At 35.4% G+C, this 27445-nt stretch overlaps 1 protein-coding gene and 1 long non-coding RNA gene across 8 annotated transcripts in view; one reads left to right on the plus strand and one right to left on the minus strand.

Annotated features, from left to right (window-relative positions):
• Positions 1-27445, plus strand: part of MBD5 (methyl-CpG binding domain protein 5) — a 195255-nt gene that overhangs the window by 61531 nt on the left and 106279 nt on the right. The gene's annotated exons all lie outside the window — the stretch shown is intronic.
• Positions 16184-27445, minus strand: part of LOC122453868 — a 45954-nt gene continuing 34692 nt past the window's right edge. The window contains exon 3 of the long non-coding RNA XR_006273203.1: positions 16184-16287. This is a non-coding gene — a long non-coding RNA (uncharacterized LOC122453868). The remainder of the gene's footprint in view (positions 16288-27445) is intronic.

Consider the following 27445-nt stretch of genomic DNA (forward strand, 5'->3'; position numbering starts at 1 on the left):
TCAAATGAGTCAGCTCTTCACATCAGGTGGCCAAAGTATTGGAGTTTCAGCTTCAGCATCAGTCCTTCCAATGAACACCCAGGACTGATCTCCTTTAGGATGGACTGGTTGGATCTCCTTGCAGTCCAAGGGACTGTCAAGAGTCTTCCCCAACACCACAGTTCAGAAGCATCAATTCTTCGGTGCTCAGCTTTCTTTATAGTCCAACTCTCACATCCATACATGACCGCTGGAAAAACCAGAGATGTTTACTCCCTAGAAAATCATCTTTTACTATTTCTTTAGTAGTGTCTTCCCTTCTTTTTCTTGTTTTTCTTTCCTCCTGTAACTTTTGTTATTCTGTGGACAACATGAGCAGAACATCTAATGTCTCTTCTTTACAATAATATTTTCTATTTCTTTTTAAATGTTTCTAGGCAATGCTCTCAATTCCTAAAACCAACCCCCCAAAAAAAGAGTTTCAGAGGATGTTGAAATATAAAATTATGTGTTCATTTTCCAGGAGTCTTTCATAGTCTCTGGGAGTTTTGTTTGTTTGTCTTTGTTCAGTGATAAAGAGAATACTGAATGAGAGCACAGATTTGGGAGACTCAAGTTTGAATCCCCATCTCCCACTTAGTAACTCTGTGACCTTGAGCATTTTAATTCTCTGTTTCTATCCTAATCTGAAATGGAGATAGTAACAGTCCACCTATCTCAGAGTTTTAAGGTTTAAATGAGTTTGTAAACATAAAACGTTAAGAATAAAATCTGGAATGTAGTAAGCCTTATATGTATTTGCTATTATCATTACTATTATAATCATCATTTTTATTATTTTGCATATAATGTCTGCTCACTGTCCTTGAGGATACTAGCTGGAGTTCTTTTTAAAGTTAATCTTTTTTCTTTAAGTTACCCATTTCCTACAATTAAGCTTCTTTTTTCTGTTTTCTTCCCCCCCCCCCACCCCCGCCTATTTTATGCAGGAAGCTTCCTTTAAATACCTGGCAATTCTTGGTTAAGGGTTCATAGATAGCAGTGAGAAAATAAACAGGCTATTGGGAGCTTTGCATACAAAGGCAGCTTTTCCTGATTTCAGGTGTTTAGGGTGACAAGGCCAGGGACCCAGTAATTTCAATTCAGAGTCCCTAAATGTCAGAGATAAGAACTGTTCTTTGCTCTGGGATTGATTTTCCCCTTTGATTCTTTCTTTAGTAGTGCCCTGCTTCAGTGGATGCGGATGCCAACTGTTCCTTGTACAAACATTAAATTAATCCCCCCATTTTCAGCCCCATCTCTTACTACTGCCCACCTCACTCAGGGCCTCTGTGAGCCTCTGAACCTCTCCCAGGTTCTGCAAATTGATGGGTCCCATCTTAGCTTTTGCCACTCCGTGTCTACTACAGGCTGGGCTTCCTGTGCCTCACATCATTTTTATCACTGGTTTCCTGCTCACATTTATTTTCCGAAATCTCTCATCTGTTGATGGTCTGTCCTGCATACCTTATGGTATCACTTACTTTTTATTCCTGTACTCTTCATTTTAGTAGTTCTTAAAAGAAGTAGAAGCATGTATGGTCTATCTCTCATCTTGAGCTAGAAGTCATTGAATGTTTGTAAGCAGAAAAATGACCAGATCAAATGTCATTTTACAAAGGTCACTCTAGCTATAGTTTGAAGTATAGCAGCATAAATGAACAGACTAGGTTTTCCTGGAAGTAATTATGTGATGTTTCTAACACCTAGTACATGATATAGGTAATAAATTATTTATTAAAATAATGACCTAAATAGTATACTTTTATATAAAAATAGATCAATATTTAGTGAAAATATTAATTTAAACATATTTATTGTCATATTATACAAACATAAAATATTAAGGGATTATATTTATATATTATCCCCATGCCAAAACAATTTATTCAGAAATTGTTGCATCTCTACTTACTCTAGCAGTACTTTCTATTTATTGTTGAATACCAGCCTCTCTTATAATAGAATATAAATGTGATTTTACATAGAATATCAATAAATGAGTCCTAAACCAGCCTTTGACTTCTAGAAGCTTATAATCATTTATGTGCAGGATTTTAAAATGACACAGCTGTGAAAATCAAAATACTATCTCTTACAGTGGCAATGATGATTAAATGAGATAAAATATATGATTTCATTTTCCCCTTTTTTCTTTGTACTGTGAGCCCATTTTTAAACCCTCTCTAGAATATCTCCATTACTAGAATCAATTTGGTAATCCAAATCCCCTATCTGTATCTGTCTGAAAATATTGGTGCTTTAAAGGGGACTGTTGCTAACTTATGGAATATATATATGTATAAATACATATAAAAAGTGTTCTTCCTGCTTTCTTCAGCTCTTTTGTGTACTTAATTATAAAACACTAGTAAGCATTCGTGCTGTTAAAGAAATATACATTGATTATTGCTAAATCTTTATATTATGAATAATTTATTTATCAAAGTTATATATCTATAAATTCTAGTCACTAAAAGTGACTAGTGCAGTTTTTTTAGTATTTCCCATCTTAATTATTATGCTGTCATGTGATTTCTCTTTCGTCTTATTGACTAGATTAAGGAAAATGCACCTACACAAGTTGCTTTCATTTGAATCTCCCTTAAAAAGAACTACACATGTATAAAAATTATAAGTGGTGGCAGAGGTTTATTATAGACTATTAGGGTCTCTCATTTGCTTCCTATCTTTCACGTAACCTGGGAAAGGGAAAGGGGGGAATTTTAAATCCATAAACTAATAAATTCAGTAGATTTCAAGAAAAATAATAAAAATTACAATAAAGACGATTCCAGATTCCAGATATCTTCAACTGTGTGATTATGGATTAAAGATACTGCAAAACCACTCTGCGTTTTTCATAACTAAAATATATTGTCCACCTTTCATGTTTCCGTATATAAATAAAAAGATTATAATTTCAGATATCATTATAATACCTATTTGTTGCCTTTATTGTAAGTGGGAATTTTCAGCATGTTCTTGTCTCTTTCTCAGGGTTCAATGCGTACACACACACACACACACACACACACACATACAGTGTGGACATGCACACACACAACTGAGGGAGTAGTAAAAACAAAAGGTATTTATTAAGTAAATAACACTCCTCAAAGGTTTTATTCAGTTTAAATAATAGATCAGAAGTTCATTTTTTAGGGCACTAGCTTCTATTTTACATGGGAATTATTTTTAAATCCATATGATACTATTTTTTTTCATAATTTGAATGTTGTGATGATTTCTTGGTAGTGCTACAAAAATCTTCCCGCTTGCTTTTTTTCTGTTCACAGTATTCAGAGTGGTCCATGTGACCTAGATATTGGAAACTGAAGTGGAGTGTGCTGCATTGCTGATATTTACTGTGAAACCTTGGCAACATTCTGCTTCCACGGGCTAGAATTACAGGGTGCACGCTGTTTCATATTGCTGGTATTTTATAAAGGTCTCTGAAAGTCGGCACAATCATTTCTAAAGCTGACATTAAAATATTGTTTTAAAATATTCAAGTAATAAAAGAGAATGCATTTGTATTCCAGTTAAAAATACACACATAATCACTGTTCATTTTAAAGTTTTAAATCTGCTAGGTAAGACTCATTATGGATCTTTTCCCCGTGATTTACCTTGTGTTTGGAATAAGAGTAATCTACTTATTTTGAAATCCAACCCAATATGGTGCAGTTAGTCCTTTGCTATTTCCTAATTTTGGGTGAACTCTGTTAAATTAATTGAAAAATGAAATAGTATTTAGAATCTTCAGTATAAAATTAGGCTCATTAAGAGAAGTTATTTTATCATCTGTCAGATTAATGTAGAGCACCTCTTCCAAGAAATCAGGTTTTGCATTCAGGAAGCCATGTTCTCCCGGCATGGAAAGCTGTTTCACCCTTTAATACTTTTGTGTAAAAAATAAAACCTGGAAAGGAAAGCACTGAATGAGTTAAATCATCTGAACAGTGACTAACTTTCAAGTCATATTTGTACTGAAAGGACCTGATTTGTTTTCTCTTTACTCATTGTGAAAATATTGAACAAAAGAAGGAATAACTGATTACATCACAATTCTCAGCTAAGAAAATTAAAGCACAGATGTGCTAAAGATCAGCTATGTAGTTTTATTTGTCTTCTTGATGACAGAAAGATTAGCTTACCAAAATAGTTCATAGGTTTCTTTATGTAGTCAGGGAAAGCTACCAAGCACCAGGGCAGATAACCAGAATCCATATTGAGAAGTCTAAGACCGTAAACTGGAAACGGGGTGTGTAGAATCCAATCTGAAGTACAAGGAGAGGCAGAAATAAGTAAGGAGTACCACCAGGTTAGGCAGAAGCTGGGCAGAATATGATGCAATAAACAAATAAACAATAAGCAAATACACGGGAGTGGCCCAGAACCAGGGCTCTAATAGAAAGTAAGGTCAAGAACATTTTAATACCTTTTTGGAAAGTGGGGATAGGAAGCATATCTGGACTAGAAACTTCTCTTAATTTAACAGTCATCTAGCTCTGATTTGTCTCAGCTCCTGGATAAATTTTCTCTTCCTTTTTTCCAAACCATTATTTTTCTTTCATAGAACAGTCTTCTAAAAGCTGCATAATGAAGGCTGGGAAAAAATATCAGTTGTCAAATAAATCTGGAAAATTAAAACACACACATACGCACACACATACGTTCTTCATATTTTCCTTTCTTGAAGCTTCACAATGCACTTAACCTTATCGTGTAAAAGTTTCTTAGCAGTCCAAGAAAAAAGAAATCTGTAAACCCAAGATTTGCTAAACTTGTTAGACCTGGAACACTATTTTGCATCACATCAAACCCCACCCTTTGGTGCTATGTTCTCCAGGACACCAGTTTGGGAAACTAACTAGCCTTTTTTATGAGTACTTCAGTAAACTGTTGGCAAAGCCATTTTTAAAAGGTAAGGTATATGCTGAATAAATGAATGATTTTGTCAGTATTTGCTAACATAGCTGTTTCAACTTTGCACAGGATCCAGTCTTTGATATAGGAAGGGCTCACATTATTTGTATAGTCAAACAAATAGGAAATCACCATAGCTACTCATTTTTAAAGGTCACTTAGTTTGTTGAGTTATATAAGCTAGACTCCACAACACAGAACCACTGATCCTACATTTTGGGCAGCAGTCACTAGACATTAATAAGAGCCCCAAATCATGTTTCACAACAATTATATTGTGCTATTAGTAATTTCTTATGGAGAAGACTCCAACTAAAAGGCTCCTGAAGTGATCTTGTCTCACCAAGACACACAGAATGGCCAGTAGCTAGGAGATTTGTACTTTCTGTTCTGAATCTGCCAGCAGCTGTCTATGAGACATTATAGACATTATCTGAAAAACGAGGAGATTGCCACTTCCCAGCTTGATGTTAAAAATGAATTTCTAAAAAATTCTAAGTTCTGTGCTCCTTCTATATCCAATATTAATGTGAATTTCCAAAAGATGGATATAGTATTGAAAGTTTCTCTGTTACCTTGTATTTTAAGTGATCCTCCAAACATAGATTGGGAAATACAGGACTAAATATATTCCAAAATTTCTTGTAATTCTGAAATGTTATATTCAATGATTTTAAGTTATCTATATTTTTCTCCTTACAAAAAAAGAGGATTATATATTTATAAGCAAAGAAAAATATCTTAGGTTGCAGAATTGTCTTATAACAACTCCACATTTAATTAAATCTATTTAATTAAAAATCATATATGCATGATTTTAGAGTATTTAGAGTGTTAAAAAATTTTAAGTTTTATCTAGTATTGGTCTTTATGGTTTCTAGATAAAATACTCTAAATCATGCAAATATTAGTTTTTACTTTAAAAATTTGCATGTTACGACTCAAAGGAAATAACAGCTAAAGAAGAAATAGTTTTTCCAAAATAGGAGCAGTGTTGGGTTATGTCACTTGATTTAGTGTCATGTGTCATTGCATATTCTTCTAAAACATTTCAGAATGTGACACTGTAGTAACTTTCTGTTATAAAAAAGCAAAAATAATGAAGGATATTTTATTTCTTTGGTGGTAGAGTAGAACACAGAATGATTCAGGTTTTCTTAAGGAAAATTTACTTGCAAAAATTATTTGGGGTAGGAGACCTTTTGAAGAGATTCTCACTGACAAAATTTGGGACAATATGAGCAAAAGCTTTTCCTTAAATTAGAATGACAGCTAAAACAAGAAACAATGCAGTTAGAAAACCATCAGTGGTATGCTAAAATTAATGAGTAAAATTATACATAAAATATTTTCAAAATCTTTCCCCATGTATAACTTTTTAATTATAAAGGAAACAAAGGAAAGTAATTTGGCAGTGGAGAAACTGATGGATATCACGTTAAAAAACTGATCAAATATAACACCACCAATATTATATTATAGTGACATTTCATGTGCCTCCTGATGTAATGCACTTGAACAGCACACAACTTTGCCTCTGTAGTATCCCCACCAAAATGCATAACACAAAGCTAATCATGAGGAAATTCAGGGAAAAAATGAAGGACATTTAACAAAATAACTGGCCTGCATTCTTCAAAATAGATTCAACAGATTCAAGGGATTAGATCTGATAGACAGAGTGCCTGAAGAACTATGGACAGAGGTTTGTGACATTGTACAGGAGGCAGGAAACAAGACTATCCGCAAGGAAAAGAAATGCAAAAAGGCAAAATGGTTGTCTGAAGAGGCCTTACAAATAGCTGTGAATAGAGAAGTGGAGGCAGAGGAGAAAAGAAAAAATATTCCCATTAGAATACAGAGTTCCAGAGTAGAGCAAGGAGGGATAAGAAAGCCTTCCTCAGTGATCAGTGCAAAGAAGTAGAGGAAAACAATAGAATGGGAAAGACTAGAGATCTCTTCAAGAAAATTAGAGATACCAAGGGAACATTTCATGAAAAGATGGGCACAATAAAGGACAGAAATGGTATGGACCTAAAAGAAGCAGAAGCTATTAAGAAGAGGTGGCAAGAAATACACAGAAGAACTATATAAAAAACATCTTCATGACCCAGATAACTACAATGGTGTGATCACTCACCCTGAGCCAGATATCCTGGAATGTGAAGTCAAGTGGGCCTTAGGAAGCATCACTACGAACAAAGCTAGTGTAGGGTGATGGAATTCCAGTTGATCTATTTCAAATCGGAAAAGATATTGCTGTGAAAGTGCTGCACTCAATATGCCAGCAAATCTGGAAAACTCAGCAGTGGCCACAAGACTGGAAAAGGTCAGTTTTCATTCCAATCCATAAGAAAGGCAATGCCAAAGAATGTTCACACTACCGTACAATTGCACTCATCTCACACGCCAGCAAAGTAATGCTCAAAATTCTCTAAGCCAGGCATCAACAGTACATGAACTGAGAACTTCCAGATGTTCAAGCTGGATTTAGAAAAAGCAGAGGAACCAGAGATCAAATTGCCAATATCCATTGGATCATTGAAAAAGCATGAGAGTTCCAGAAAATCATCTATTTCTGCTTTACTGACTATGCCAAAGCCTTTGACTGTATGGACCACAACAAACTGGAAAATTCTGAAAGAGATGGGAATACCAGACCACCTGACCTGCCTCTTGAGAAAGCTGTATGCAGGTCAGGAAGCAACGGTTAAAACTGGACATGGAACAACAGACTGGTTCCAAATAGAGAAAGGAGTACGTCAAGGCTGTTTATTGTCACCTTGCTTATTTAACTTATATGCAGAGTACATCATGAGAAATGCTGGGCTGGATGAAGCACAAGCTGGAATCAAGATTGCCAGAAGAAATATCAATAACCTGAGATACGCAGATGACACTATCCTTATGGCAGAAAGCAAAGAAGAACTAAAGAGCCTCTTGATGAAAGTGAGAGAGGAGAGTGAAAAAGTTGGCTTGAAACTCAACACTCAGAAAACTAGGATCATGGCATCTGGTCCCATCACTTCATGGCAAATAGATGAGAGAACAGTGAGAGACTTTACTTTTGGGGGCTCCATAATCACTGCAGATGGTGACTGCAGCCATGAAATTAAAAGACACTTGCTCCTTGGAAGAAAAGTTATGACCACCCTAGACAGCATATCAAAAAGCAAAGACATTACTTTGCCAACAAAGGTCCATCTAGTCAAAGCTATGGTTTTTCCAATAGTCATGTATGGATGGGAGATTTGGACTGTAAAGGAAGCTGAGTGCCAAAGAATTGATGCTTTTGAACTGTGGTGTTGGAGAAGACTCTTGAGAGTCCCTTGTACTGCAAGGAGATCCAACCAGTCCATCCTAAAGGAGATCAGTCCTGAATATTCATTGGAAGGACTGATGTTGAAGCTGAAACTCCAATACTTTGACCTGATGCAAAGAGCTGGCTCATTGGAAAAGACCCTGATGCTGGGAAAGATTGAAGGTGAGAGGAGAAGGGAACGACAGAGGATGAGATGGCTGGATGGCACCACTGACTCAATGGACATGAGTTTGGGTAAGCTCCGGGAGTTGGTGATGGACAGGGAGGCCTGATGTGCTGCAGTCTGTGGGGTCACTAAGATTCGGACACGACTGAGCGACTGAACTGAATTCTTCACAAATGTCCAGATCAGGAAAAACAAAGAAAGGCCAAATAGAAGATACATTTTAAAGGACACTAAAGAGTCTTCCCTGGTGGCGCAGACAAGTAAAGAATCCGCCTGCCATACAGGAGACCCAGGTTCAATCGCTGGGTTAGGAAGATCCCTTGGAGAAGAAATGGCTACACATTCCAGTATTCTTGCCTGGAGAACTCCATGGACTGAGGAGTCTGGCAGGCTACAGTCCATGAGGTCGCAAAGACTTGGACGTGACTGAACTGAACTGATGCTGCTGCTGCTGCTGCTGCTAAGTCGCTTCAGTTGTGTCTGACTCTTAACGACCTCATGGACTGCAGCCTACCAGGCTCCTCCATCCATGGGATTTTCCAGGCAAGAGTACTGTAGTGAGTTGCCATTGCCTCCTCCAGGATCCATAAGCTAGATAGTCTTTATACACAAATCAATATTGGGAGTTTTTTTCAGAAGTTAAATGCAACTTTTTGGCTGACATCAGAGTTGGAAAGTCAGAGTAAAATCCAGAGGACTGAATTGTTTTATGGTTTAATTTTTTTAAGATATTTTCCATTTAATAGATAATCAGAAGACAAAGACTATAATAGATTCAGAAAACAGCTGGTCTAATTCTTAAATCCAAGAGTCTAAACCAAAAACAAATGTTTAAGAGAGATTAACTAAGAGGGACCAAATTATATGTGAATATATGAATATGTTTTAAGCAGGATTTTTAAATTATTTTGATGCTTCTCTGTAATGATTTTTTTTTTTCTGGCCATACCATGCAACATGTGGAATGTTAGTTCCTGACCAGGGATTGAACCCATGTCCCCTTGCTGTGGAAGCACAAAGACTTAACCTCTGTACTGCCAGGGACCTCACAGGAAAAAATATTCTTAACATGATAAATATTAAGAGAGATGAAGGATTTTTTTCCTCACAGAAAATTTAATAGCTTTCTAAGAAATGTAAATGTATAAAATTTTCAGCAAATTATTTTTTTCTGTTGAATCTTTTTTTAATTCCACCAAGAATTTTATAGTTTACATTCAAGATGTATTGAATAAAATATGTCGATAATATTCTTGCCCTTTTAACAACCATATAACTTCTCTGAGAAATTTGTCCATGTCATCATGTAAAATTATTTAGAGAATTAAATCTTGGCACTCTTATCTACATAAGGAGGGATTCAGCACCAGTGTTGACCTACTTTTTTTTCTCATTCAGATTTTTTTAACAAGAAAATAACTGTCTCACACCAAGATTTGAAGCCAGAATTTTATTGTAATATATTAAAGAAGAGAAACTCATTCTTCTTGTGTTTCTTTAATCTGGATATCAGGTTATACTCTATCAACAGCTACCAGATGGAGAGAAAAAAAAAATACTCTAGGAAGCTAGGCTATAAATACTAGGTTAATTCCAGAACTTCAAGATTTTCAAAATTTGGCTAAAGCTTCTCTAAACTGTCTGATCTTTTAGTAAGAAAATCATAGTTTAGAGTGGGAAAGAAAGGTGTAGAATCTCAGGTTGAGGTCTATAAACTTCAGATGGTTTCATCATCCTCTTACTTTCTGTTAAAGCCATTTTTGGTTCTCTGATCTCACTGGTTGGGTGGGTTCAAAGAAATAGTTCAATTGAGAATAGAAAAGTGATATTCCCCCATAATACCAGTGTTGTGATTCTTTTATACATCTAATGGCCTTCCCATTTAAAAAAATCAATGCGTTAAATTTACCCTTATTGTCAGTGATTGAATGCGCAGTTGGAAAAGCTGCTTTGGCATTCATTCATTTGTTGAGTATAATTCATGCACATGTGTGTCAGGTTCTGTAGTTGGATTAACACTGCAGACATAGGAGATATAGTTCACATTCTCTTGTTGCTTCAGACAAGCAGATTGAACCATAACAATGTGTATAATAAAAGTGATAAAGTAAGCACAATGTGTTATGTAGTTATATAATAATAGCTCCTAACCCACACTGGTAGTTGTGAAAGTCAGTGATTTTTGACTACCAAAGATGGGCTTAGTAAAATATGAAGTGAATTTCATATCACATCAGCCTTTTTCAAGATAAACATTTGTCTTACTAACATTACCAATTTATTGAATGTCTATGATATGTTAAATGTTACAGTAAATACAATCTATCATCTGCATTAGATATCTTAAATAATAATATTGAGGATTTTTCCCTAGGAAAACATTTGTTTTATTCCTTCTGCTTATTGGACTCTCTATGGTTAGCTTGTTTACACCACTTCATACCACAAAACTCACATGTATCATAGGCTTTCAGAGGTACCCATGGAAAACTATGTATTCATTAGTAAAAATTCATCCTTTATTGCTGTAAACCCAACTCAAACTCATGTCCTACCAGTGATTGTTGGATCATTTCATCCTTATGTGTGAAGAACAGTAAATCTTGATTACACTGTGAGCCCTCACTAGTAGGAAAAGTATTGTGACGTAGTGTTTCTGAAAAGTAGTAGTAATAAATTTGAAGAAACAACCTTGAACAGAGAGGGAAACTTCCAAATACAAGAAAAAGATAATACAGAATTTAAGATGAAAGATAAGAAAGTGGGAAAGGTTAGCAAAGATGACGTGAGTTTCAGTGAAATAAGGTAAATGGGAAAAAATGTAGTGGGCTGAAGAAGTTTGAGGAGTTTAATAGTTAAATATCACGCAGAAGGACTTAATGGATAGTCACTTATACTTGAAGTTGGGATGTTGGGCAGTCTTTGTTATTTTCTACAATTCTGTCTGTGATCTTCACTAACTCTGCTTGCACAGTAACTGAGGAAAACTAACAGTCTTTGATCAGTTGTCCTAATTAGCTCTCTTTAGTGTAATGGAAAGCTATATCTTATCTTTAATTGCATACTGGAATAAACCCTAGTTTAGTTGTATATAATCATCTAATTTTTAAAAGAATTATGTGTTGATATGGCTACAAAATAAACTTTTAACTTTGTTAAGAAAAGGCTTTAGTGGAGAATGACAAATTAGTTCTCTAATATCACAGGAAAGCAAGCAGGCCTAATTTGTGATAAGTTCAACTACACAGAGTTTTCAGGAAGCAGAGAGAATATCTTTGAGAAGATTTATTTTTTACTTACACTCATGATCTTGGTAGATCTCAGTCATTTGGGGAATAATACCTCTTGTTCAATGATACCATTTCATTACAGTGAGAAGTACCTAATGAATAACCAAGATTATGACTAGAACAATAATGAGTCTTATTGATTTCTGTCTCATATGGGGCAAAATAAAAACATGTTCATCTGTATTTGCTATTGAAAGTAGAAGTTTTACAAATACTGTTTTTGCTTTCACTTATCATATATTGCATCTATTCTTTTCAATAATTGATAAATTATTGTTAAAAACTTTCTGGGTAAAAGTATGCTGGAACCTTTAGGATTTTGAAAATTTCAAACTGACGGTATCGATATAACATAAATGTTGATAATAGCTTAAATTTTATTTGTTTGTTTATTTTTGTCTGTGCTTGGTCTTTGTTGATGGGCTTTCTCTAGTTTTGGCAAGTGGGGGCTACTCTTCCTTCCCGTTCACTGGCTTCTCATTGCCCTGGCTTCTCTTGTTGTCAATCATGGGCTCTAGGCAACACAGGCTTCACTGGTTGTAGCATGCAGGCTTAGTAGTTGTGGGTTGAACTTACTTTCTCCGGCCACAGCATGTGGAATCTTCCCAAGTCAGGGATTGAACCCACGTCCCCAGCATTGGCAGGCAGATTCAACCACTGGACCACCAGGGACATCCTGGCTTAAATTTTAAAATGAACAAGCTTCTGTCTACCTGCAAGTCCACTTTTTAGGAAACTCTGAAACCAATTAAACTTACTGAGAAATCCCCAATTAAAGCATGAACCAAGTAAAATACACTCGATAGACATCAAGTGACTATAATCCTTTTTTCATATTTACCAATTAGAATTATTCTTAATACTGTAACACAGGCTTTGTGTCTTTCCTCCACACTCTCCTTTTTCAGAGCATTCATTGTACATGTTGAATCTAGGCTTACCTGATGAGATTACTAATATAATATACTGAGATATCTGATAGGGTCAGAGTGACTTACCAGATGCCAATTTGCCACACCTAGAATGTTGCAAAGCTTAGAACATGGCACACAGGCCTGTTTACTTGTTCCAGACTAAAAACGTATCTTTGTATATGTGTGCATACACGTGTATGCCCATGTATTCCTTTATTGCAAAGATAGAGGGCAGAACCATTCTGAATATATATGTAGTGTTTAACAATTTTCAGTCATCATACTGTCTTTTACAATGTAAAAGACCCTTGAGCAGCACTAAGCAATATAATACCAGGGTCTATTATTTCTTGATATGGGTTTAAGGAATCCTAGTTCCTTACTTCTTTTTTAACCTCGATAAATTTCTTTGTTAACCGATGCTTATTGAACACCTTCTAAGTGTAACCTAAAGTTTAAATAAGTGACATTAAAGAGAAGAAAATGAAACCAGGGCTCCTGTTGATCTTCTGTTGAAGTGTTTTCTCATAGTAGGAGCACCAGCGGGTGACCAGTCTGCTCCCTTGCCCTGGGGTTGAGGTGTGGAGGACAGAGTACCTCCTCTCAAGAGTCTGGGATACAAAAGAAGATGATCTTTCAGAGAGATGTGCAAATTGGTGCAGCAGATACAAAATAATAATAACACAGATTATATTGTCCTCCTGAGTGGTCATATCTAGCCTCATTTCAATCACAAATGCATGTCACTATACTTATATTTAAGAGCATTTCTTTCTTTTACTCCTAAATGTGCTTTTTTCTTAACATTAGAAAATAATACTGTTTTAAATACTTGATCATTGTTGCAGCATAATGATTTTATTTTGAATTCAAATTAACTTCTTAGCTAACATTATTTAGTGCCTGTGGTATACAAATATTATATTAAATATAGATCCTGAATGCCACAGCCCTTGCCTTTTATTTTAGCATCGTTTCCAAAGTATAATGTTGCTGTTCATTTGCTCAGTCATGTCCAACTGCAGCACGCCAGGCTTCCTTGTCCTTCACGATCTCCTAGAGTTCGCTCAGATTCATGTCCATTAAGTCAGTGATGCCATCCAACTATCTCATCCTTTGTCATCCCCTTCTCTTTTTGCCCTCAATCTTTCCTGGCATCAGGGTCTTTTCCAATGAGTTTGCTCTTCACTTCAGGTAGCCAAAGTAGTTGAGTTTCAGCTTCAGCATCAGTCTTTCCAGTGAATATTCAGGACTGATCTCCTTTAGGATGGACTGGTTGGATCTCCTTGCTATCCAAGGGACTCTCAAGAGTCTTCTCCAGCCCACAACTCAAAAGCATCAATTCTTCAGCACTCAGCCATCTTTATGGTCCATCTCTCGCATCCGTACATGACTCCTGGAAGAACCATAACTTTGACTATATGGAACTTTGTCAGCAAAGTGGTGTCTCTGCTTTTTAATATGCTGCCTAGCTTTGTCATAGTTTTTCTTCAAGGAGCAAGCGTCTTTTAAGTATCATAGTGTAATTAATAAAAAGTCTATAAGCACCAGCTTCAGAGTACCATGTTTTAATAGCAAATCAGGTCTGTTGCTGAATCTTTATTAGTAACAAGATTTTAGGGAAGAAATATCTTTAAATCATGTGTTTTTGTATCAGTCAAGACTCTTTATTACAAATATTAGTAACGTAATCCTTTCTGACCAGTTTCACATTAAAGGAAACATTAAAAGGTATTAATTTTTAATTATATTTTTGTTTATATATTTCTAATTATTATTTGTGTTATTATATAAATTATAAATATAAAATATATGTTATATAATAACATGTGTTATATTTATTATATAATAAATAATATAAAATAATTATATTATTTAATTATAATTATTAAGTAGACATTTTATATTTATATAAATTTAATTATAATTAAATAAGTAGCTAACAGACTCCATTAGGACCGGAGAGCTGGCTTTGAAGTTTATAACTTCAGATATTTATTATCTTCAGATAATAGATATAACATTATCTAAGCATCTTCTAGGAGCTCCTCTAGCAAAAAAAAAAAGAAAACACTCCAGTGGCTCCCAGCACTTATGATGCATTCATCTAAACACCACTATTATCCCCAAAGAACCTCATGTTTCCACCGCCAAATCAAGTTTTCCAAGAAGAGTTGCATCCTCTGGCTGTTTGCTCTCAATTTCAAATCACACTCTGAATTTGATTGCTGGGACCAAAGACACTTGCCTACCTACAAGACAGTCTGAGAGTACTAGTTTTCCAGTCTCTGCCTTGAGAAGATTGGAATCATGTTGTAGAAAGTTAGCCAGAGATAAAGTGTTCAAAACTTTCTGGCAGCCAAGGTGACCAGTGCCCATAGATGACAGTGAACTAGATTAATTTTCATCTTAAATCTTCATTGTAGCATTTATAATCTTTAGGGGTCAGATATAGGTCATTGTCGTTGTGTAGTAAAAATGTATCCCAATTTCTACCTTCAATAAGCAATAAGTTATTTTCCCAGTAAATCACTTCCACCAGATATTTTTAAAATATTTATTTATTTATTAGGCCACATCAGGTCTTGGTTGTAGCATACCAGATCTTTGTTGTGCCGTGTGGGATCTTTCGGGGCAGCACATGGATTCTCTAGTTGTGATGCAGGGGCTCAGTAGTTGTGGTCCACCAGCTTCTAGTTGCTCTGTGGCATGTGGGTTCTTAGGTCCCTAACCAGGGGTCAAACCTGTGTCCCTGGCATTGCAAGGCAGATTCTTAACCACTGTTGGTGGTGGTTTAGTTGCTAGGTTGTGTCTGACTCGTTCGACCCCATGGACTGTAGCCCACCAGGCTCCTCTGTCCGTGGGGATTTCCTGTGCAAGAATACTGGAGTGGGTCCGCTGTTTCCTTCTCCAGGGGATCTTCCCAGCCCTGGGATTGAACCTGGATCTCCTTCAGTGCAGGCAGATTCTTTTCTGACTGAGCCACTGGAGAAGTCCCTTAAACATTGAGCCATCAGAGAAGTCCCCCACCAAATATTAACTCCTCTAACCATCCTTCATTCATGAATGAAGGAAAAGAGCACATCTGTGGTTGTAAGACAAGATTTCTCATCCTCAGCACTATTGACATTTTGGAGTGGATAATTTCTTGTTGTTGGGAGCTTTCCTGTGCCTTCTATAACCCAAGTAGCATAGGTACAAATAGCATATATGTGTACACACACACAAACACACGTGCGCACATACATATATACACCCATAAAGATAATTAAGATGTCTTTGGACATTGACAGATGTCACTTGTACTAGAAAATCACTGCCAGTTGGATCCACTGTGATACAACCATGTTTTTACTTAGTGGTTTTTACTTAGCTTACACAAATAAATAGGAGCCACGTTTGACTACTCTGGGTTTCTTACAGTCTTAGCATTGATGTTGTAATTATTTGTCTCTCACTGCTTCCCCTAAATTCTTTTCATCAAAATGTAAGAAACTGCATCAATCTAGAAAGGAGATTAAGAAATTCTTTCTTCTGTGTAGCTTTCTCCAATACTTCTCTTTTACTTTGTCTTCTGTCTCTTCTGCACAGTGTAAATACTCTACATCCTCTCCCTTCTTCAAGGGTATTCTTGACAGTGGGTACCTCCAGGAAGGAAGGGAGAAGGAAAGTTAGTTCATATTTTCAATTTAAACTTGGTGCTCCAGAAGTTTGGTTAATTGAGTGACTACACATTTCTTAAGTTTATCATGGGAATGAATGAAATACAAGTATCCATTTTGTCAGTACATTAAATTTACTTGAAAAAATGTTCCCAGAATACAGAGTTTAGCTATTATGTAGTCAAGATTTGCTATTGAGCCTGGAAGCCCTCTTTAAAAGCCTTTGTATATTCCCTTTTGTAATTCAGAGCATATGCAAGGAAATATAGATAAGCCATATAAATTGCCTTTTTCTTTTCATGCTTACTGCAGTATTCATTACTTTATGTATATTTTCACTCCTTAAAAAAGTTTATATGAGAAAAATGGTTTTTTATATTAATCCTTAACTATTCAAGCAAAGATAAAAAGTAAAAAAAAAGTCAGTTTAATGACATTTGGTTTCCTGATAAATTTCATGAAACATATTGCTACTTTTTCAAATTAACCTCCAAAATTGCTAACCTGTTTTAAAAGTTTAGGAGCATGCCTTTCCAGAATTGAAAAGTAGCATGTAATTTCCTTATTTTAAGCATTTCTTTTACTGCTTAATAAGTTATAGCTTTGCAAGTTATGAGAGCATGATTAAATTTCTTTTTGTATTGCTGCTAAAATAGAATAAATAATTCAACTTTTTATCAGAATAATTTCAGTTTTTATATTGTATCATAAATAGCTCATCAGCTGTGTTAAAAGATTTTTTTCACCTTACCAGAAATACTTAAGGTTTTCCTATTATTGAAATGTTTATCTCATTCCATCTTGAAATAACCCACTAATTCTAAAAAATACATTTTTATTTATTAATTTTAGCTAGCTTTATCTGAATTATCTCCAAAGTGTCCATTATTATAATTAAACTCACTTAGAATTTGTTATAGCTTAGATATATTTTAATAGTATATATAGGAAAAGTACTTATTTACAAATGTGAAATTAGGCAATCACAAACATATAATTTTTTGCTATCCATTGACCTATTTGGAAAGCAACAAATATTTTGTGGATTACATCTTCCTATTTTTAATATTAGTGAGATTAGTAGTTTACATAAAATATGAAATAAAAAGAATTTGGAGAGATTAAGGTACATCATATAAAATTAAATTAAATAAGAAATTGCTATTCATATTTTATTATTTATGGTTAAAATGAAAGAGATATTTAATTGGAAATAAAATATAATATTAATTGAAAGAAGAAAAGTAATATATTCTTGCTCAAGTCTGAATTACCATTAAATTTTTTTTAGAAACTATTGTCTTTATTATAAAAATAATGCTATTTTGAAAATAGAGGAGTAAGTAGAAAATCAGAATACAAACATCCATTTTTAGCAGTGTTACAGATTGCTCTGAAGGACTGTCTTACTTCTAAACAACCAAATCTTGCATAAAACTTAATATTGTGTCATTGTTAGATTCCATAGGTTGAAGTAAAATTTCAACAGGCAGGGAAAGCAAAAACTTGGACTGAAACTGAAACTGAAGCATGACCAATAAACATACAAGACAAGGATGTTGCCTTAATGGCCAATGAAACCGAAAAACACTTAATCCAGGAAGAAACCTGTTAGGCCAACAACAAGATAAGAAACTGAAGGAGATTATGCTCACTTAAAACTCCCAAGTGGGCTTTTTTCCCCTCCTGTTTTGTTTCAAATTATGTCAACCATATATGAGTTCATAATCAAAGTCCAGCAAACACATAAAGAAATAACCCACCATTAGTGAGATTTAGCAGTATTGAACTAAAAAAAAAAAAGACTGCCAGTTGTTTCTCCAGAAAAAAAAAAAAACCACACAAACAAAAAAATGTTAATTTAAGATCAGCAGAGAAATGCAGTTTGGACTCTGCAACCATGGTGAGCCACATGCAAGTCTCCACAAAGCAAGAGAAGGAAAACTAAGCCCTCTGTGGAGGGGGAAAGGACATTAGGAGGGCTATAGTAAACTAAGAATTTATGATTGGTGGAGTTGTTGCCAGGAAAGAAGAGTTCTCTTGGATTCCGCTGTCATCTCAGAGCATGAGAGCTCCCTCTTCTGGTATCCTAGCTCCATTTAATTGAGGCTTCTGTTTATTAATTTTTACAGTAGAAATGGCAGATTACAAATTTAGACCCTAAGGACTGCAGATATTGAAATTATCAGGTATAGAATATTGAAAGCAAATCTGAAATCCTTTTTAAAAAATAATCCTACAGAATTGAACTTACAAGTGGAAAATGTAATCATTGACGTGAAAAAGAAATCCTCAATGGATAGGTATATTAGTATCTAGTCAGGAAAATAAAAGCCATTCTAATTATTTTGTGGGCTTCCCAGATGGCTGAGTGGTTAAAAAAAAAAAAAAATCTCCTGCCAACTCAAGAGAACAGGAGATGCGAGTTCAGTCCCTGGGTGCAGAAGATCCCCTGGAGAAGGGAATGGCAGCCCACTCTTGTTTCCAACATTCTATGCTCTCCTTTGTACTGTATCGGGTGAGGAGTTGAATACGCCTGGTTCACCTGACAAGTTTCTTATTAAATTCTTCCAATAAAAGGCACCAGTTGCAGACTATAAAGAAAGAGTAGCTATTTGGCCAATAGGGAAAAGGTGATTCTGGAACCTAGCACTTTGGGAAGAGGAAGTGGTTTTTTGATAATTCTGGCCATAGTTGAGGTAATACAAGTTGGTGGACTCAAAAGTGACTGCAACAGCAGCTCAGTGAGTCTAGGATTACAGGCTCCAAACAGGAAATGCTAATAGCTTCTGAGCTCTGGCTATTACTCCTGTTTCTTTTTTATTTGATCTGCCATTTATTCTTTGTTTTTCTGGTCCTTTCTAAAAACCAATGTAACCAATTCCCTGTATTAAATTGTCTACGTATAAAATAATTGTGTGCTCAGTCACTCAGTTGTGTTTGACTCTTTGCAACCCCACAGACTGTAGCCCACCAAGCTCCTTTGTCCATGGAATTTCCAGGCATAGAACGTTGGAAACAAGAGGACTTTAAGAGTCAACAGACCCGGGTGGCTCAGTGGTAAAGAATCAACTACCAGTGCAGGAAACACAGGTTTGATCCCTGGTCCAGGAAGACCCCACATGCTGTGGAACAGCTAAGCCCATGTCCCACAACTATTGAGCCTGTTCTTTAGAGCCCAGGAACCACAACTGCTGAGCCCATGCACCACAGTTACTGAAGCCCACACACCCTAAAGCCCATACTCTGCAATGAGAGAAGCCACCATGATGAGAAGCCCATGCACTGCAACTAGAGCGCAGCCCCCACTTACTACAATGAGAAAAAGCCCACCTAGCAATTAAGACCCAACAGAGCCAAAAATTAAAAATATAAGTAAATAAATAGTCAGTAAACAAATTGTTGGCAGAATGGGTTATGCATGTTTGAACACATCTGAAGGGAGAGTTGGTGGATCAGATGAGATGTTTTAATATGACAGACTACATGAGAAAAACAAATACATAAAAAACGTGAAATAGAGGCAGCAATTTGGAGGCTTAAATGGACAATGTTAGACTAATCAAAGTCTCCCACAGAGAAAATAGAGGAAATGAAGGTCAGACAATATTTGAAGAGCTAATAACTGATAATTTTTCAGAAATGGTGAAGAATAGAGTCTACAAATAGCAGAAGCACAAAATATAACAGGCAAGAAAAATAAAAAGAAATCCATACCTTGAGATTGTATGTTAAAACTGTAAGATATCAAAGACAAGAAAAGATACTAAAAGCAGCCTGGAGGGCTAAAAACACATCACCTGAAAAGAAACAATGAAAGGGACAACAGACCCCTCAGAAGAAACAATGGAAGCTAGAAATCAGTGGAGTATCTTTAAAGTGCTGAAAGAAAATACTTGTCAATCTAAAATTGTGTGCCTAACAATACTTTTTTTCAAGCCAAAGTTCTTAAAAAAAATCAGGTAGAAAACTAAAGGTAGAGTTCACCACCAACAGACATAAACTAAAGAAACTTCTAAAAGGAAATGATTAAGAAAAAAATCAGTAAAATGACAGGAAAAAAGGAAATAATTTCAAAGGCAAATATATTATGCTAGAAGGAATGATTAGTGAAAAAAATTGGCAAATAAAATAAATCCAATAAGATCTATATAAAAATACCATTCTAGTAGTAGTGATAATAGATACTATTTAAAGTTTCAGAGGTTGAAGAAAATGGGAAGAGTGTAGTATTAGACAATAATAGCATGAAAGCCTGGGGAGGACTACAGCAGGGATTATCAGTATGCATAGTATAGTAAAATTTCCAGGGAAATTAAAAGAGTATGAAAAGAGTGTATAAGGGGAATTCCCTGTAAGTCCAGTGGTTAGGACTTGGCACCTTCACTGCCAGCGCCAGGATTTGATCCCTGGTTAGGGAATTAAAATCCAACAAGCCACTCAGGCCTGCAAAAAAAAAAGAAAGAAAATGATGTCCAGTCCAATAGAAGGGAGAAAGCAGAAATAGTTCCAAACAAGAACTGTAACAATCAATTTTTAAGATAAAAAGAGTTTTTTAAAAAATAGAAACAAGTGAGACCAACAGAAAGCAATAGGTGTAGGGCTGTTGAAACAAGTCTAAATACATTAGCAATTACAATCAGTGACACTCTGAAAACATAAAGACTTGAAAAAGTTGAAAATAAAAGCAGAGTAGAAAGTTATGCTGGGCAAACACCAAACAAAAGCTGGGGCATCAATTTTAGTGTGAAAGGCATGGCTAGAGATAGTCACTACATAATAATGAAAGGTTCAATTCACTAGAAAGATATATAATATGCTCCCTGGTTTCAAACTCTGTTACAAAGCTGTGGTAATTAAAACAATGTGGTATTAGCAAAAAACAACTGTGGAGATCAATAGAACAGAATAAAGGTCCCAGAAATAAATCCATGCATGTATGGTCAATTAATTTACAACAAAGGAGCCAGGAATATACAATGGGTAAGGACAGTCTATTCAATAAATGGTGCTGGAAAAATTGAACAGTCACATGAAGAAGAATGAAACTGGACCGCTGTCTTACACCATACACAAAAGTTAACTCAAGTTAGATTAAATACTTGAATGTAAGACTTAACACCATAAAAATTCCTAGAAGTTAACCTAGACAATAAACTCCTTGACTTAGGTCTTGGCAATGATTTGTTGAATTTAACACTAAAAACGGCACAACAAAAGCAAAAATAAACAAGGGGAGCTACATAAAACTAAAAATCTTCTATTCACCATAACAAGCCATCAACAAAACAAAAATGTAACCTACTGAATGGGAGAAAATTATTGCAAATCTTACATCTGATAAGGGACAAATGTACAAGAACTCAATAGCACACATTTTTCAAAATTAAAAAGTAAAAATTGAGAGGAAGATCAATTGGAAGATCAATAGACATTTTTCCCAAGAAGACATAGAGATGACCAACAAGTACATGAAAAGATGCTCAACATCATTAATATGGACTTCCCTGGTGGTGCAGAGGGTAAAGAGTCTGCCTGCAACATGGGAGACCTGGGTTCAAGTCCTGGGTCAGGAAAATTCCCTGAAGAAGGAAATGGCAACCCATACCAGTATTGTTGCCTGGAGAATCCCCATGGACAGAGGAGCCTGGTGGGCTACAGTCCATGGTGTTGCAAAGAATTGGACACAACTGAGTGACTTAACTTTCACTTTTCATCATTAATATACAAAGAAATGCAAATCAAAACCACAATGAGATATCACCTCATGCCTGTTAGAATGGCTGTCATCAGAGACAAAAAAAAGTGTTGACTAACATGAGGAAAATGTAACCCTTGTGCACTGTTGGTAGGAGTGTAAATTGATGCAGCCACTACAGAAAACAGTAAGGAAGTTCCTCAAAAAATTAAAAATAGAATTACCAAATGATCCAGAAGTTCCACTATTGAGTATTTATTTGGAGAAAGTGATAACATTCATTTGAAAAGATATATACACCCCTGTGTTCACGGCAGCATTAGTTACAGTAGCCAAAAGATGGAAGCAACCTAATCATCCATCAGTGGGTGACTGGGTAAAGAAAACGTGGTGTATATATACAATGGAATATTACTCCACCATAAAGAAGAATTGAGTCTTGCCATTTGAGACAACATGGATGGAACTGAAGGGCATAATGCTAAGTGAAATGAGTCAGAGAAGGACAAATACTGTATGATCTCACTGATAAGGTGGAATCTAAAAAAAAAAAATCAAGCTCATAAATATAGAGAACAGATTGGTGCTTGTATGAGGTAGAGTCTGGGGAGTGAGAGAAATGAGTGAAATTTAAACAAAAACAAGTGTTAGAGAATTGACATGCCTAAAGTTTCCAACAATCAGGACAAACTAAGGAGATAAAAGGAAAAAATATATGTAATAATGTTAATCCTCTATGCCCGTAAAAACATGAGTTCAAAATATATTAGAATTCAATGAAACCAAAGGTAGAAATGGATCAATTCAGAATCAGAATAAATTTTAACGTACATTTGGTTGATTGAACTGGAATCCAGTAATTAGACAATATGCATTCTTCTCAAGTGATTAGTCATTTTTAAAAATTCATCATGTTTTTAATCACAAATTGTCAATAAATTTCAGAGAATTATCTTACAGAGCACATCTTCTGACATATAAATAAAAGTCAATAGCTAGAAGGTAAATTTTTTAATGACTATACGTTTGGAAATTTAAAGGAAAAAGATCGTTGAATAACTCATGAAACATAAATGAAATAATCCTAACTGGACAAAAACTAAACATATCAAATGTACAGGATACATAACCTTAAATGCTTATTACATTTAGAGAAAAAGAACCTTAGAAAAGGAGGGAAGTTGAAAACTGATGCCCTAGGCGTCCTTCTGATTTAATGAGTTAGAAAATGAACATTAGCTTTAGAAACAAAAAGTAAGAATGAGATAACAAAGAGCAGAAATAAATGAAATAGAGAGTATACATTTAGTAGCTAGGAACAACAAAGCCTGAAATTCCTCCTTTTAAAAGACCTACAAAACAGATGAACTTCTGGAAGTTTAATCAGTTAAAAATTAAAGAGAAAAGGCAAAAATATAAGTGATATTATGAGTTTTTTTAAAAGGTACACACCTTAAAATCAAATAGGAAAAAAAAATCAAATAGTGATTAAAGGAGGTAAGAGAATACTATAATAGCTTTATACCAATAAATTTTGGAAACTTAGGTAAAATACACAAATTGCTACAAATTACGGTTTACCAGAAATGACTCAAACAAATTGAAAGCCAAAATAATCTTGTAATCATTAAAGAGTTAAATACTTTGTTGAAACCTTTTCATTAAAAAATAAAAAAACACTGCTCTGGCAGAGTTTACAGCTGACCTGTGACATTTCTAAAAAAAAAAAAAAAAAAAAAAAGATCATTTCAAACTTACACACTATTTCAGAGAATAGAAAAAAATAAATAGCCCCAACCTTAGCAGGTACATCTATATCAAAATCTTAATATCCAAACCAGACAAAGGCAGAAAGATAAAATAGAAGTGTGATTCATTCTTACTCATAAATATTAATATCAAATCTTAAAACATTAGTAAACTGAATACAGCAATATATAAAAACAAAAATCCATCAGGACTAAGAAGGGTACCGAAACAATGTGAGTATGGTTTAACATTAGAGGGAAAAATCTGTATGTGTCATTTAGCATATTAACAGATTAAAGGAGAAAAAAACATGGTCATCTCAATAGATTTCTTAATAATTTACTTGACTCATTCACCTACATTACGGGAGACAAAAAAACCCTCTTCATGAAATTGGAAAAAAAGGGAAGATTCCCTAACTTGATAAAGTGTGAAATAGTGTTAGCTGCTCAGTCATTAGTTGATCACTCTTTGCAATCCCATGGACTGTAGCCCACAAGGCTCCTCTGTCCATGGGATTTTCTTGATAAAGGGTGTCTATCAAAAATATGCAGCAAATATTATTCTTACCAATGTAATATAGACATTTTCTTTAAAATTAGACCAAGAGAATCTAACATGGTAGTGGAGGTCAGAGTCCCCACAGCAAGGACAGAAAAGAAGCATCAAGTACAAGCATTTGAAAGGGAGAAATAAAACTGCACTCATTTGTAGATGACATGATTATCTGCATGGAAAACTCAAAATAATTAACAGGCAAGCTGTTAAAAATAACATGAGAGTTTAGCAAGGAGACTGACTATAAAATCAATGTACAAAAATAAATTGAACTTCTAACATTAAAAGAAAAAGTTTAAAAACATGCTATTTACTACAACCAAAAAGAGTAAAATTACACAGAAATAAAATGAACAAAAGTACACTAGATCTCCGTGAAAAAATTGTAAACTTTATTGAACAATAGTAAAGATCTCAGTGGAGAGTTACAATAATATATTAGATTCACATAGATCAATGTGATTCCAGTGAAAAACTATAATAGGGTTTTGAAGAATTTTGGGAATATCTACTTATGTTAATCTCTCTTGGAATTCCTTTTTATATTTCTCTAAGAAAAGCATTTGAATGCAGAGTTCCAAAGAATAGCAAGGAGAGATAAGAAAGCCTTCCTCAGTGATCAATGTAAAGAAATAGAGGAAAATAATAGAATGGGAAAGACTAGAGATCTCTTCAAGAAAATTAGAGATACCAAGGGAACATTTCATGCAAAGATGGGCTCAATAAAGGACAGAAATGGCATGGACTTAACAGAAGCAGACGATATTAAGAAGAGGTAGCAAGAATACACAGAAGAACTGTACAAAAAACATCTTCACAACACAGATAATCAAAATGGTGTGATCACTCACCTAGAGCCAGACATCCTGGAATGTGAAGTCAAGTGGGCCTTAGGAAGCAACACTACGAACAAAGCTAGTGGAGGTGATGGAATTCTAGTTGAGCTATTTCAAATCCTAAAAGATGATGCTGTGAAAGTGCCATACTCAATATACCAGCAAATTTGGAAAACTCAGCAGTGGCCACAGGACTGGAAAAGGTCAGTTTTCATTCCAATCCATAAGAAAGGCAATGCCAAAGAATGCTCAAACTGTCACACAATTGCACTCATCTCACACACTAGCAAAGTAATGCTTAAAATTCTCCAAGCCAGGCTTCAACAGTACATGAACCATGAACTTCCAGATGTTCAAGCTGGTTTTAGAAAAGGCAGAGGAATCAGAGATCAAATTGCCAACATCTGCTGGATCATCGAAAAAGCAAGAGAGTTCCAGAAAAACATCTATTTCTGCTTTATTGACTATGCCAAAGCGTTTGATTGTGTGGATCACAATAAACTGGAAAGTTCTGAAAGAGATGGGAATACCAGACCACCTGACCTGCCTCCTGAGAAATCTGTATGCAGGTCAGGAAGCAGCAGTTAGAACTGGACATGGAACAACAGACTCGTTCCAAATTTGGAAAGGAATACATCAAGGCTGTATATCGTCACCATGCTTAATTAACTTACATGCAGAGTACATCATGAGAAACGCTGGGCTGGATGAAGCCTGGAATCAAAATTGCCGGGAGAAACATCAATTACCTCAGATATGGAGAAGACACCACCGTTATGGCAGAAAGTAAAGAAGAACTAAAGAGCCTCTTGATGAAAGTGAAAGTGGCAAGTGAGGAAGTTGGCTTAAAGCTCAATATTCAGAAAACAAAGATCATGGCATCTGGTCCCATCACTTCATGGCAAATAGATGGAGAAACAGTGGAAACAATGGCAGACTTTATTTTGGGGGGACTCCAAAATCACTGCAGATGGTGATTGCAGCCATGAAATTAAAAGACACTTACTCCTTGGAAGAAAAGTTATGACCAACCTAGACAGCACATTAAAAAGCAGAGATATTACTTTGCCAACAAAGGTCTTGTCTAGTCAAGACTATGGTTTTTCCAGTGGTCATGTATGGATGTGAGAGTTGGACTATAAAGAAAACTGAGCACCAAAGAATTGATGCTTTTGAACTGTGGTGTTGGAGAAAACTCTTGAGAGTCCCTTGAACTGCAAGGAGATCCAACCAATCCATCCTAAAGGAAAACCAGTCCTGAATATTCATTGGAAGGACTGATGTTGAAGCCGAAACTCCAATACTTTGGCCACCTGATGTGAAGAGCTGACTCATGGGAAAAGACCCTGATGCTGGGAAAGATTGAAGGCGGGAGGAGAAGGAGATGACAGTGGATGAGATGGTTGGATGGCATCACCACCTCAATGGACATGAGTTTGAGTAAATTCTGGGAGTTGGTGATGGACAGGGAGGCCTGGCGTGTTGTAGTCCATGGGGTCACACACGGTCAGACACGATTGAGTGACTGAACTGAACTGAAGAAAAGCAAGAAAAGGGGACTGGTTGGGAAAGGAATGGTTACATCCTTTAAGAGGCATATTCAGAAACCACGTAAGTCTGTAAAGTCTACATTTCAAGCCAATAAATCGATACTCCCAGGACTCTGTAAAAACCTAATAATGGAAGAGACAAGAGAAGAAAACATTCTGCGATTTGTGAATATTTAATCATAGATAGTCACAGGTTATGTTTCAGGGTATTTTTTATCTTCTGCAAAGGATTTAGAGAAATGTTGTTTATTTTTTAGATATTTAAGACAAGAATGTTAACAGTACCTACTAGGGAAAAAAAATCTAAAAATAGTTTTATCACATGAATTTATATTTCAGGACACAAACAAAAATTTTTTACAGGTTTAATTTGCAGGCAGCTATATTTTTGACATATTTTTACTTTACTAGATCCAATGACTTAATATGTCTCTGCATTGAATATGAGATATTTTAGCAAATACTCAACAATTTAATGTAATTTAAGTTATGACCAACCTAGACAGCATATTGAAAAGCAGAGACATTACTTTTATCAACAAAGGTCTGTCTAGTCAAGGCTATGGTTTTTCCAGTGGTCATGTATGGATGTGAGAGTTGGTATATAAAGAAAGCTGAATGCAGAAGAATTGATGCTTTTGAACTGTGGTGTTGGAGAAGACTCTTGAGAGTCCCTTGGACTGCAACTAAATCCAACCAATCCACCCTAAAGGAGATCAGTCCTGGGTGTTCATTGGTAGGACTGATGTT

Source organism: Cervus canadensis, chromosome 15, assembly GCF_019320065.1.
Source record: "Cervus canadensis isolate Bull #8, Minnesota chromosome 15, ASM1932006v1, whole genome shotgun sequence".
Classification (NCBI taxonomy): Eukaryota; Metazoa; Chordata; class Mammalia; order Artiodactyla; family Cervidae; genus Cervus; species Cervus canadensis.